Below are 12,699 nucleotides of genomic sequence, written 5' to 3'. Positions count from 1 at the left end.
ACTCTCCAGCTGCGGCAGAACTTCCCGTCCTCCATTCCCTGTTGGCACACATTCTGCACTCTTTGGCTGCCAAGGTTTGTTGAGATCTGTAGTTCTACTCCAGCTGAAGATGTACTGGTTGCCCAGCATTGCTGTAGCAGAAGACTACCTAGAAAATCTCTCATCCCTGACTATGTTCATATATGTCCTGGAAAAATCCTTCTGAATGTGAACACTCAAGGACAAGTCTAGCAATGCTTTACCAATGCGGTTCACTCACAATGCCTGTGCAGTTCATTGCACGTCCAATGCACACTCCCAGCAATAGCAGCAGCTCTACACCTCCTCCCTGTATAAAGCCAGTGATTCTGGACTGTGTCTGTCATGTGACTCTGATGTCATGAAATACAGGGGGATGGCAGGGACAAAAACTATATGTATTCACATCTCACTGTACTGCAGTGGTCTCTGCAAAATCTAGGAGGCATTCCAAGCCAGATAAACCTGAATAGCCAACACAGAGCACGAGACGCCTGACACTTTCATTCATTCTTCATATCCAAGGGAAAATGCTTCTGCGAAAGCTTTGATAGAGAGCAACACAGACAGCATATACACAACATTATTCTGCCCATATATTTGGGGGCAATGTAGGGAGCAAGAAGAAAAAAATAAATAAAAAAAGGTCAAAGGAATGCAAGATGGTCTATAGAAAGTAATTACATGATTATGCATGATTTCTATAGCACCACAAGTTTGGGTAGCACTTTACAGAATAGTAAGTGGTACAGTTACTGTATAATTATTTCCTCTGCTAGGAAGAGCTTACACACAAACAACTGAAATTGTGCTGGGAACGGCTTCCAATCACCACAATATCAGTCAAAAGACATTTCCAATCAATTTACACCCAATAACTGATCAATTGGTCCAGAAACCAGCAAAACCATTTTTCTCAATCAAAAGCGGCCAGAAAGCATCCAAAACAGTGTATGCTCAGCATCAGAATGTGGAACCCGCAGAATTAGTGCTCATGCACACGGACGTTTTAAAAAACTGGCTGCAAAGCTAGCTCCGACGCCTGGAAAAATCGGCGTTAAAAACTCGATTCTTACCGCGTTTTTAACGTTAGCGTTAAGTAGTGTTTTTAAAGAAACACATCTCTTGGCTATAGCACTCAGAAAACAAAGAAAATATGTTGCGCGTTTATGCGCGTTTTTTAACGTTTTCCCGCAATTCGCGTTTTACAGCTCTAGCTCCGCGCCACGGAACGCACTGGTCCTGGGTTTTTTTTACAGCTTAAAAACGCCTATGCCATTTGCAGCTCAAAAACGCCTAGGTGGGCATGAAGCCATAGACTAACATGGACAGGCGTTTTTAAGCTGCAAAAAACGCTCAAAAAAGCGGCTGTAAAAACGTCCGTGTGCATGAGGCCTTAAAGTTTAAAGGAGAAAGTAGTACAGCCAAGCTTCTGCACTCCTGTCCTGTTTTCAGCAGACAGCAGGCTGATGCCCGCTGTCGGCTGACGTCATATGGTCGGGATAGGCCCACAACCCTGGACCAGCGTCTAGGCCCCGCCCCCTTCAGAGCTGGTGACTGACAGGGAGCTCTGAGAAGCTAGCAATCAGTGATGTTTGATCGCTCGGTTCCCAGTGTGAGAGCCGGCGTGGGACAGATGCACATCAGATGATGCTGCATCCACCTGCGCAAGTATGATTCCTAAACAAAACAAAACCATACTTCTCTTTTAAAAGACTCATTTCATTTTTGTTCCCAAACAGTAAGAGCTGCCTCCTACATAAGTTGTACCCGTTTAACCACTTCAGCCCTGGAAGGATTTACCCCCTTAATGACCAGGCCATTTTTTGCGATACGGCACAGCGTTACTTTACCTGACAATTGCACGAGCATGCAACGCCGTACACAAACAAAATTGACGTCTTTTTTTTCCCCCACAAATTGAGCTTTCTTTTGGTGGCATTTGAGCACCTCTGCGGGTTTTTGTTTTTTTGTACTTGAAAACCAAAAAATAAAAGGATGGCCAATTTAAAACAAAAAAAAAATAACCATTTACTTTCTGATAGAATACATATCCAAAAAAAAAAAAAAAAAAAAAAAACCTAAAACTTGTTTTTCAGTTTAGTCCAATATGTATTCTTCTACATATCTACAAAAACACACACAAGTGTATATTGATTGGTTTGTACAAAAATTATAGTGTCTACAAAATATGGGATAGATTTATGGCATATTTTTTTTTTTTTTTTTTTACTAGTAATGGCAGTAATCAGTGATTTTTAGCGGAACTGCGACATTGCGGCAGACAGATTGGACACCTGCAATTTTTGACACTTTTTGGGAACCTGTGACATTATTAGTGATCAGTGCTAAAAATATGCACTGTCATTGTACTAATGACACTGGCAGGGAAGGGGGTTAACATCAAGGTCGATCAAGGGGTTAACTGTGTTCCTTTTTATGATTATTAACTGCATGTGGGACTGTGTAACTGGCAAAACACACAGATAAGCAGGAAGACGGATCTCAGTGTCATCCCCTGACAGATGGTGAACGATCGCGGGCGGCCGGCGGATATAGAGTCTGCCGTACCCACTGGCCAATCGAAAAGATGGTGCATGAATCATCGTACTGGTACGGTGATTTGCATGACTGAGCCATCCTTGCCACAGTACATCTGCGGCGGGTGGTCAGCAAGTGGTTAACTAGAGCAGTCTTTCACATGCATCCATTCTAAGTGCAGAATTTATACAGGAGCTCTCAGATCTGAAAAACAGAGCTGAAGTTACATCAGCGAAAAGAGCTTTGAGAGCTGATTGGAGGAAACGGACACACCCCCTTCACACAGCACACAGATACAAAGTCGAGGCACAAACACAGAAATGGATTGACACAAGTACACACTAGGGATAGGATTTGTTCATATTTCATGTCTGAGGTTTAAAACCACTTTAAAGCGGAGGTCCACCCTAAAGTGGACCTTCCGCTCATTGGAACCCCCCCCCCCCTCCGGCGCCACAATTGGCACCTTTCAGGGGGGAGGGGGGTGCAGGTACCTGTACAGTACAGGTATCTGCACCCACTTCCGGCGTAGATTCTGCAGAAGGTACGCCCCTTTCCGAAGGTCCCCCGCTGCCTGCTGGGAAACACACAGATCCCAGAGGCAGCGGGTCCATCCTTATTGCGCAGCGTGACTCGCGCATGTGCAGTAGGGAACCGGGAAATGAAGCCGAAAGGCTCCACTTCCTGATTCCCATACCCAAGATGGCGGTGGCAGCACCCGAGAGACGATCGAGAGATCGGCTTCGGGTGCCATCGCGGGCGTGCTGGGCAGGTAAGTGTCCTTATTTTAAAAGTCAGCAGCTGCAGTATTTGTAGCTGCTGGCTTTAAAAAAAAAAAAAAAAAAAAAAAACGGCGGACTCCCGCTTTAACGCTTATAGCAGAGCTCCAGCACCCCCACCAAAAAAATTTAAAGTCAGCAGCTACATTGCAGCTACATTTGGCACCCAGAAAGGTGCCAAATGTGGCAGCGCAGGAAGCAAACAAGTGGAACTTCCCCTTTTGGGTGGGGCTCAGCTGTAACTTCAGGCACAAATGCAGGTATCAAAAACGATTAAAATGCAGCTAGTATAACTACATTAAATTGACTTGATATAAGCATGTTGCAGTAACCTGTACAATAGAGCTGAGACTGGGAGAGGGAGGGGCAGCACAAAGGAACCGGTCAGCTGTGATGCAGTGCTCATGGGCTTGCAAGGAACATGATGATGGGAGGAGCGAGAGCAATTACAGATTAGCTCATCAGTCTGCTTTTCCTCCTCCTAAAAGTCAGAATTACAGACATAATATAACCACCACCGACAATCTTCTCTTAAAGAAATTGAAGCTTATCAAAAGAATCGGCATCCATCATTGTGAATACCATATTTAATGAAATCAGACCGCTTTTAATTTTTGATTCGGCAGAATGTTTTACATAATAAAACAAAATGCCATAGAAAAAAAATTATGAGAATATTAACCCAATATTTTTTGTAAAACATTTAGAGGCAATCACTGCAAACAAGGAATTTCTGTAGCTCTCAATGAGATTTTCCAAGCTACCAACAGATACTTTGGCCTACTTTTGCCTATTCTTGAGCAAAGTGCTCCAGCTTGAAGGGTGCCTTCTCCAGGGGCAACATTTCAGCTCTTTCCATAGATGTACAATAGGGTTCAGATCAGGGCTCATAGAAGGCCAACTTTAGGTGCTTTCAGGTCATTATCCTGTTGGATATACCACGACCAGTGACTGAGAAGTATGTTTCACTTCCTTGGCAGATGGAGATTTCTTTGTGCCCTGCATAGATTCAAGGCGCCCTGTGCCAGACCCAAAAACATAACTGAGCCTCCTTCACGTTTCACAATAGGTAATGTGTTCTTTTCTTTGAAGTGTTGTGTTTTTTTTTTCCCCATCTGTTAGCCGATATGACTTGCCAGAAAGCTCCAATGTTGTCTCATCTGTCCAAAGGATATTCCTAGAAGCCCCGTGGCTGATCAAAAGCAGTGGCGGTAGGGTGGTTCTGGTGCACTTACCCCATCTATGGTGGGCAGCGCTTCTCCTGGGCTTCACCAGCGGTGACGGCTTTCCCTTCGCCTTGCTCTCCACGGGCATCGTAGCAGCTTTCGTTTTCTCCTTCCTCCTCGATGGCCAATTGGGACTCTTCTCTATTCGGCCAATCGGAAAATGGGTTTCAGACCTGCTTCTGACTGGCCGGATTGAGGATCAGTGTTTCAATAGCAAATATTCATTTGCTGTTGTAGCACCTGGGTGGACTCCTGGCACAATGCTCTGCGCCACAAGCCCACCCTACTTTGAAACCTATTAGAGCCTCTGGCTCTAATCAGGTGCTTCTAAAAAACAAACACAAAAAAAAACACCCCCGCCACTGTAATTCAAGGGCCGGACGCATGTGGCACAATGCAGTGTCCTGTCAGAATAGTGCCCATGGATAGAGCATGGGGGTGGTGGCCGTGGATAGAGGGAGCGGCACTCCGGTGCCCCTAATGGACAGGTTGTTACTGATCAAAAGGCATTTTGGCACATATCAGTGTGGCTTATTTATGTTTTGTTTTTTATGCAAAAGTTGAGTCTCTCCTGAGTCCTCTTCCTTTGTGCCCATTGTTGCTCAAAAAAGCAATGGATAGGGCATTCAGACACTTCTGCACCTTGATCTTAGAGTTCAGCTTGTATCACTTTAAAAGTTTTCTCTTGGCTTTTTATCCACCATTCACACTATCCTGCTGCTCAATCTGGGGTCATGTTTTCACTTGTGGCTCCATCCATAGCAGTTGGTTACCCTGGCCCTCAACATGGGAGGGGTGATTTGGGGTGGGGGGGGGCATAAAACATAACACCCAGCATCAATCTTGGATCACTTGTTTTATGCACTACAATTTTATCACCACTATAAATTTGTGGGATGGGAATATTGGCCTTAAACTTGGATGATAGCTTTCTTTTTTTTTGGGTTAGCTAGGTTTAAGATGGTTTCTATAGGGGTTACTTTTAAGTGTTAAGATTTGGGGGTTTCAGTGGTTTTGAAAACCAAAAGCTGAAGGCAGGTATAAAGTACAGATACCCTTAAATGCCCTCACATACCTACAGAAACATACCTTGTGTCTAAAATGCGGCATTGTTCTAAACCGGCAAAGCGCTGGCACTTTCAGGTAATGTTGGAGTTTGCCTGCTCCTTCCATCCCACCTCTCCACATTCTTATTGGCCAATAGCAACATGTGGCAGGCAGGAAGGGGCGGGCAAGCTCCTTCACTACCAGGAAGTGTTGGAGTTTTACCCCATTAGAAAGTTTTTGCACACTTGAAAAAGTATACTTTAAATGCAAAATATCCCAATTTGTCCAAGGTGCATCCATCAGACCCTGTGCTGAATTCAGCTTGGGCCACTAGGGAAAAAATGTCATTGTGTGTTTATGCAGCCAGTCCAGTGTCATTTATTGGTAGCTGTAAACAGTGACCAATTACTATACAAAAATTGAAATGTTTCCAATTACCCACAAGAAAATACACAGTCTGTAAAAGCAAAACAATTAAAAACTCACCAATAACTGGTTTGGGGCTGCTCAGCTTTTATCTTCACCTTAAAGGCCTGGCCACAATACTATACTGTAATTGTAGTCCAAGTATAACTGTGTCCTCTGAATCACTGGGCTAGCCTCGGCTCCAATGCTGAGGAAGGGGAGGGGAGCTGCCAACGATTCTCAGTACTTTGTGGGCATACTAACTTCCCCGTTTTCAAATATTCATGAGTTTTAAAGAAATCCAGTGACACGGGGTGATCTCTGTCAAAGCTGATGTTCTCCTCAAGCAGGAATTGGTGGTGTAGGATCCAAGGCCTGGCACACCTCTGCCCAAAAAAAATGCATGGATAGTGGGTGCTGGATAATGGCAGCATCCCACACAGCAAGGAAATATTAGCCGTATGAAGGTACTAACCATCCCGGTGGGTTCCCTTCAAATGAAAATACTGCTGACTAGATACGATACACTTTTGTATTCTCCAAGGATAGTGCTGCTGTTGCTATCTTCTTTGCCAAGCAGCTTCAGTTGACTGAAATCAAATACAGAAGAAGCTGGATATGAGCAGTGTGGAACCTGAGCATGATGGCAGAGCGCCCAGAGAGATCTAAAAACTCCTTTTGAGTAAACCGGACATAAGTGCAGACTTTCTGAAAATTCTAGTTGTCTGGCCGTAATGTTAGGCCTTTGGTTTTAGTACTTGGAGTCAATGACCCAGAACAAGTACCCAGATCAGAAAAGTCAGACATTTTTATTTGCATGCTTGTTTTGTCAGTAAGTATTGAAAGACGGATTAGCATAACAGCCAACCAAATATTTTCAGAAGGAAAAGAAATAAGTAATGGCAGTGTCTACGCACTCTTGTGAAAGGTTTCCTTTCACTTACACCCACAATAAAAGTTCTCTTAATAGGTTTTTATTTTAGTGATCCACTTTATCAATAATGCCATCACACCATAAACAAATACAAATTTTAACTCTGCTCTCTACACTGTGGTTAGTATTTAGGGAAACAATTAAATTTGACAAAGGAGTACCAGATTACAATCCGATAATGAGACTATAGGGAAACTGAAGTCATGTTACCCAAAACAAGCAACAAACAATCTGCAATGCACTCTTGGCAGGACACAGAGCTGTACTAAAGGAGAAGTTCACCGTTACAAAAAAATAATCATAATAATAATAGAAAATTTTTTGCAGGTAAACAAATTGTACATTTTTTATTTTTTTGTTAGAAGCCTGTAAAGCATTACACTCGTAACCAGCAGATTGCAGATGTAATGCCACAGTCCTGCAGAGTGTCTGTACATCTAAAACAGGCAGCTACACTCTAAGGCCCCTTTTACACTGGGGCGCTGCAGGTGTTAGTGGTAAAGTTAAAGTTAACAGTGCCCGTGTTGCGGTGCTTCGGCAGCACTGCCCATTCATTTCAATGGGCAGGCACGGTGGGTGAGCAGTGTATACACCGCCCCAAAGATACGGCTTGCAGGACTTTTCCCATCCTGCAAGTGCACCTCCCCAGTGTAAATGCACTCGGGCTTTCACACTGGGGTGGCTTGAGAGGCACTTACAGGTGATATTTTTAGCGCTAAAACACCTGAAAAGCTCCTCAGTGTGAAAGGGGTCTTACAGGAAGACTCCATGAACTATCACACTGCTCAACAGTGCCCTGGTGGTTCATTGAGAACTGCAAGTGGACAGCTACAAAGGCTGTCAGTACATTTAGTCTTCACATTCATAGAACACTGTAAATGAAGGACGCGGCCGGGTAGGGGAAGATCCCCTGCTCGCTGTCAAAGGGGGGGGAGGGGTACAGAGGCTGCTGCATCTGTAACATGTTATATGAATACGGGTGTAAAAAATGGTGAACTTCAGGCAAGCAGCTAAATACACCGATGTGATCTCCTTTACCTGACAAAGAATCTGTATTTTTGTCCATTAATTTCTGAGATTTACATTGGGTTCACACTTTTCTGTTGCGGTACATTAGAGCGCATTGCAGTGCCATTCATTTTGAGCGGCCCCCTTATACAAGAATGTAAAACACAGCTCTAACACACAAATGTTGGCTGCCTACTGTAACCCACATTAGAAAAGTGTGTATCCAACCTTACACAGTCCAGAGACTTGACTTCTCTTTACTACAATTTATTAACACATCTGGGTCAAGGTAGCTGAATAACTGGCTCTTCCCTCGGTCACATTTGCTTTCACATTTGCTTTCTCCTCCTGTCAGTATGTTCCCTGTTAGCACGTGAAAAATGCAGCACAACTGACTGGCGGATCCTATGTCGAATCAGTGTGAATCGAACCTCAAGTCGAAGTAAAGGCCAAACCTTTTTTTCTTTTTGGATAAAGCAAGGGAAAGTTATAACCTCCATAGGTTTTTTTCCCCAGCAGTGTATATTTGGGGAGACTTTCTGTCCTATAGCCAAAACAGGAAGATGAGAGAAAATCCTACCAAAGTGAGGGAATCCCTAATTGTCACCAGGATCACCAAAACCAGCGTCTCCATTAGAAGATTTCCCCGTTATTTTTCTTTTACTTTCGATGAGAATGGTGAGCCGGATAAATAGAGGGGGTCCCTAACAGCGGATACACAGCAATAAAAACCTGAAAAAGGGTTCTTATTTCTCTCTACCATAGCCAAAATTTCAAAAAACCTTATACTTTAAAATGGAACTAAGGGCTGTTAATGAAATCCATAACATGTCGATAAAATTTCCCCTAGCGTGCAAGTGCATAAAATAGGATTTTTATAACAGCTTACCTGTAAAATCCTTTTCTTTTGAAGTACATCACGGGACACAGAGCCATAGTAATTACTATGTGGAATGTCCCTGAGCAATGCCAACTGAGGGGAGGGAGACACAACCAAAGTAGGGCAACATGAGAACAGAGAATATATACTGCTACCTGCAGCACACTCCGCCCAAAGGCGACATCCTGGTCAATGCTCTTCTGGCCATAATTCCACTGTAGGTCACAGGAGTGCACTTAGTTCTGCAATTCTGTGACCCAGAAACACTGCTGACTTACATCACCGAGCCAGCGCAGGCTCTGCAGGCATCCTGACAATAAATGTTGGGATGTGCCCAGGCGACTGACCGGCAGCTGGCTCAGCCTCTCAGCACGCTGCTGGGGGGCTGAGCCAGCCTCTTCTGTCCCCTCCACAGCCTGGCACTCCAGTGAGCACTGAAGGGCCAGAGCACAGAGCTAGTGGGTATTTTACCAGCCCTTCGCTCTGCACATGCATAGTGCAGTGCGCAGCCTTTGTAAGATGATGAAACGTCGTTATGAATGTGTAGCACTCATGGCTTTTCTGTGATCAAACTAGGATGACGATGGCCGAGGAAGAAGCTTCAGAGAAGATGGAATTGCCAGCTTTGGAGTGAAAAGAGAAAGTGCAGAGTCTTCAATACTGAAGCAAAACAAATGCAGAGGTAAGTTTGCCAAATTGTGCATGTATGCCCTTCCCCCCCCCCAATCCCCACCATTAAAATACTTCAACATGTCCAATAACAGGGCACCTACAAACAGGAGAACAGCGACAATAACAGGAAGACAGTCAATCGGTGTACGAAGCAGGTGTCACAAATCCATTCTCTCGCTATGTGCTTGGGACAATAGAAATTGTGCACTAGCACATTCAATGCATTCAATGCCAGCACTGACAAGTGAAGGAGCAGTTCCAGCCGTCTCCCCTTTCACTTCATGACTGAATGGAAGAGATCGCTCATTCACAAGGCCAACATGTAAACATCAATAGCAAGTAATCAGCAGTGCACAAAACACTTTGTTGATATTTATATGATGGTCAGTAGCAGCCATAGGTTGCGTGAACAGCATACAGAGCACCTAGCACTGAAATTTAGACCCCCGATGTCATTTTATGCTGCTCAATGCAGAGAAAAATGACAGCCCTGGATGCAATTGTGTGAAGGGACCCTTAGATTTGTATACAGCTGCATAAATGACTAGACACAATATGCATCTGTAGGAAGGTTTTTAACGCCTGTTATTGAGCCCTAAACGTTTTCATATGAATGAAAAAAAAAAAAAAAACGATATGCTGAAAAAAAAAAAAAATACAAAATATCCCCTCAGCTCTGGAAACATTTTCAGAATGAGTGCTAAATCTGCAGAACATACTGTATGTTGCAATGGTAACGCTCTGATCGTAATAAATTATACCTTGGAGTGAAAATATACCATTTTCAAATGCATGTAACATATTGTACAATCCGGCCTGTTCATATCATTACTGTGCACAATCCTAAAGTGAAGTCCCGGTGCTTGGAAGTACATTACCTGCGTGAGCACGGCCTTCTATCTGCAGAGAGCTGCACTTCCCACTGCAGTGCTCACAGTCACACAGTCTGCTTTGTGGCTCCACACTAATCTGACTGAGAAAAAATCCTACTTCCCTCACTACACATATACAATTAACTGACCAGTGACCTCAAACAACTCCGTGAGCAACATTCTCTATCCCTAAATAGCCACAAGAGAAAGAGAACTGCAATTTAGAATGTGCATGCTATTATACGGTTCTTTACATCCCAGATCTCCCATCAGATTCACATGTGAATGTGCGTCTCCTACAAAACCAAAAAACGATATTCCAGTTTTGGCCGGACGACAAGCCTGTGTGCATCACAACACTTTTTTATTGGAAGTGTAATTGAAGTGTCTGGCCTCCTTCCTCTTTAGAAACCAGATATACCTGTGCTCAGATCCCAATAGCTTGTACTTGCATATAATCTACCAGGTGCTAAAGGGGTGTGACCACACATTAACACTAAAAACACTGGGTGAACCCTCTGCACACCGCTATACCCTTTCAAGCAAACGTTGCAATAAAAAAGGAGGGATATTTAGTTCACACATATTACAATACATGTTTAAGCTGACCAACTGCATCCAAGTAATTCCTCTATAGCCAGTCCTACTCTGCTCTGCCACTGCAAATGCTACTGTGGACACAATGCCAACCTGGGGCAGACAGACACAAAATGGGGGCAAGCTACACGGTTAACCACTTAAGGGCCGAGCCTCTTTTTGAGATGATGTGTTTACAAGTTAAAAACTGTTTTGTTTTTTTTTTTTGCTAGAAAATTACTTAGAACCCCCAAACATTAACTTAGAGAATAAAATGGCGGCTGTTGTAATACTTTGGCATACCTTTGCACAGCAGTCTTACAAACACACTTTTTTGGGAAAAAATACACTTTTTAATAAAAAAAAAAAAATATGGCAACAGTAAAGTTAGCCTTTTTTTTTTATATTGTGAAAGATAATGTTACGCCGAGTAGATAGATACCAAACATGTCTCAAAATTGCGCCCGCTCATGCAATGGCGACAAACTTTTATCCTTTAAAATCTCCATAGGTGACTTTTTTTTAACCACTATATCTGTATCTGTGCAGTGGCCGGGTGGGAGCTCTCTCCTGAGTGGACATTCAGGCACATCCCTCAGAAGGAAGGAGCGTGATTGCGTGCATTCCCACGCAGCGGCACAATCCCGATGCGCTCGTGTTACCCGGACATGGCGCATCTTAGATCAGCAGGAGGGCTCTGTGATTGGCCCTCCCAATCACGACGGCCGTGTCCAATCACGGCCATCATGTGATGTAAACAAACAGCCAGTTTCTAGGTGATCGGCTCTCCTCTCCTCATGCGGAAGTTGTCGCTGAGGAGAGGAGAGTGGATCTCTGCAGCCGGCTGGTGATCAGCGAGTACGAGTTGTTTTTTACAGCTTTTTACTCACTGATCACCAGTCTAGTGTCGCCACAGTAAAAACACACAAAGTAAACACACATGTCCCCAAAACATATGTCCCCACATAGTAATGATCCCCAAAACACGTCCCCCACATATATAACAGTAAAATCACATGTCCCAGTGATCATTTTCACACATATGTCCATGGTAAACTGCGCACATCTGTACATGATCATTTGCATATTAAGTGCACTCCTGTGACCTACAGTGGAATTATGGCCATACATGTCCGTGATCACGCAAACCAATTATTATACACTTAACGGGATTTTTTTTCATTTTTTTTTTACCAAAAACATGTAGCAGAATATATGTTGGCTTAAATTCATGACAAAATTAGATTTTATTGGATTTCTTTAAAAATAGAATAAAGAAAATATTGTTTTTTTTTCCAAATTTCCGCTCTTTTTTCACTTATATCGCAAAAAATAAAAAACTGAGCCGTGAATAAATACCACCAAAAGAAAGCTCTATTTGTGTGAACAAAGTGATAAAAATTTTATTTGGGTACAGCATTGCATGACCGCGCAATTCTTATTGAAAATGCAAGAACCCTGAAAGCTGAAAATTGGTCTGGGAAGGAAGGGGGCAAAAGTGCCCTGTATTGAAGTGGTTAAAATTTCTACAGGTTGCATGTTTTGAGTTACAGAGAAGGTCTAGGACACATGCGTTCACTTCTGCATGCGAGCACAATGGGACAGGATCCGAATTTTATTTTTTTCTGTGATTTATTTCAACTTTTTTAATTTTAAGATAAAAAAAAATAAAAAAATGTGTCACTTTTATTCCTATTACAAGGAGTCAAAAAGGCCGCGTTTATCTATGCCCCTCTTCCTT

The 12,699-nt window shown here is 43.2% G+C and overlaps 1 protein-coding gene across 3 annotated transcripts in view; it reads right to left on the bottom strand.

Moving 5' to 3' along the window:
• The window catches only part of WWP1 (WW domain containing E3 ubiquitin protein ligase 1), a 263,487-nt gene that overhangs the window by 192,639 nt on the left and 58,149 nt on the right, over positions 1-12,699 (bottom strand). The window contains exon 1 of one of the 3 annotated variants that reach the window (XM_077492979.1): positions 260-318. The exons of the other annotated variants lie outside the window; for them this stretch is intronic. The gene's annotated coding sequence lies outside the window, so the exon portion shown is untranslated. Of the gene's footprint in view, positions 1-259; positions 319-12,699 lie in introns of those variants that run through there. 3 annotated transcript variants of the gene reach the window in all.

The sequence above is a fragment of the Lithobates pipiens genome, unplaced genomic scaffold (assembly GCF_037356315.1).
Source record: "Lithobates pipiens isolate NorthernLeopardFrog02 unplaced genomic scaffold, aLitPip1_a1.2 Scaffold_19, whole genome shotgun sequence".
Classification (NCBI taxonomy): Eukaryota; Metazoa; Chordata; class Amphibia; order Anura; family Ranidae; genus Lithobates; species Lithobates pipiens.
The sequence above is the reverse complement of the archived record's forward strand: the minus strand, read 5'-3'. Positions and strand labels throughout refer to the sequence as shown.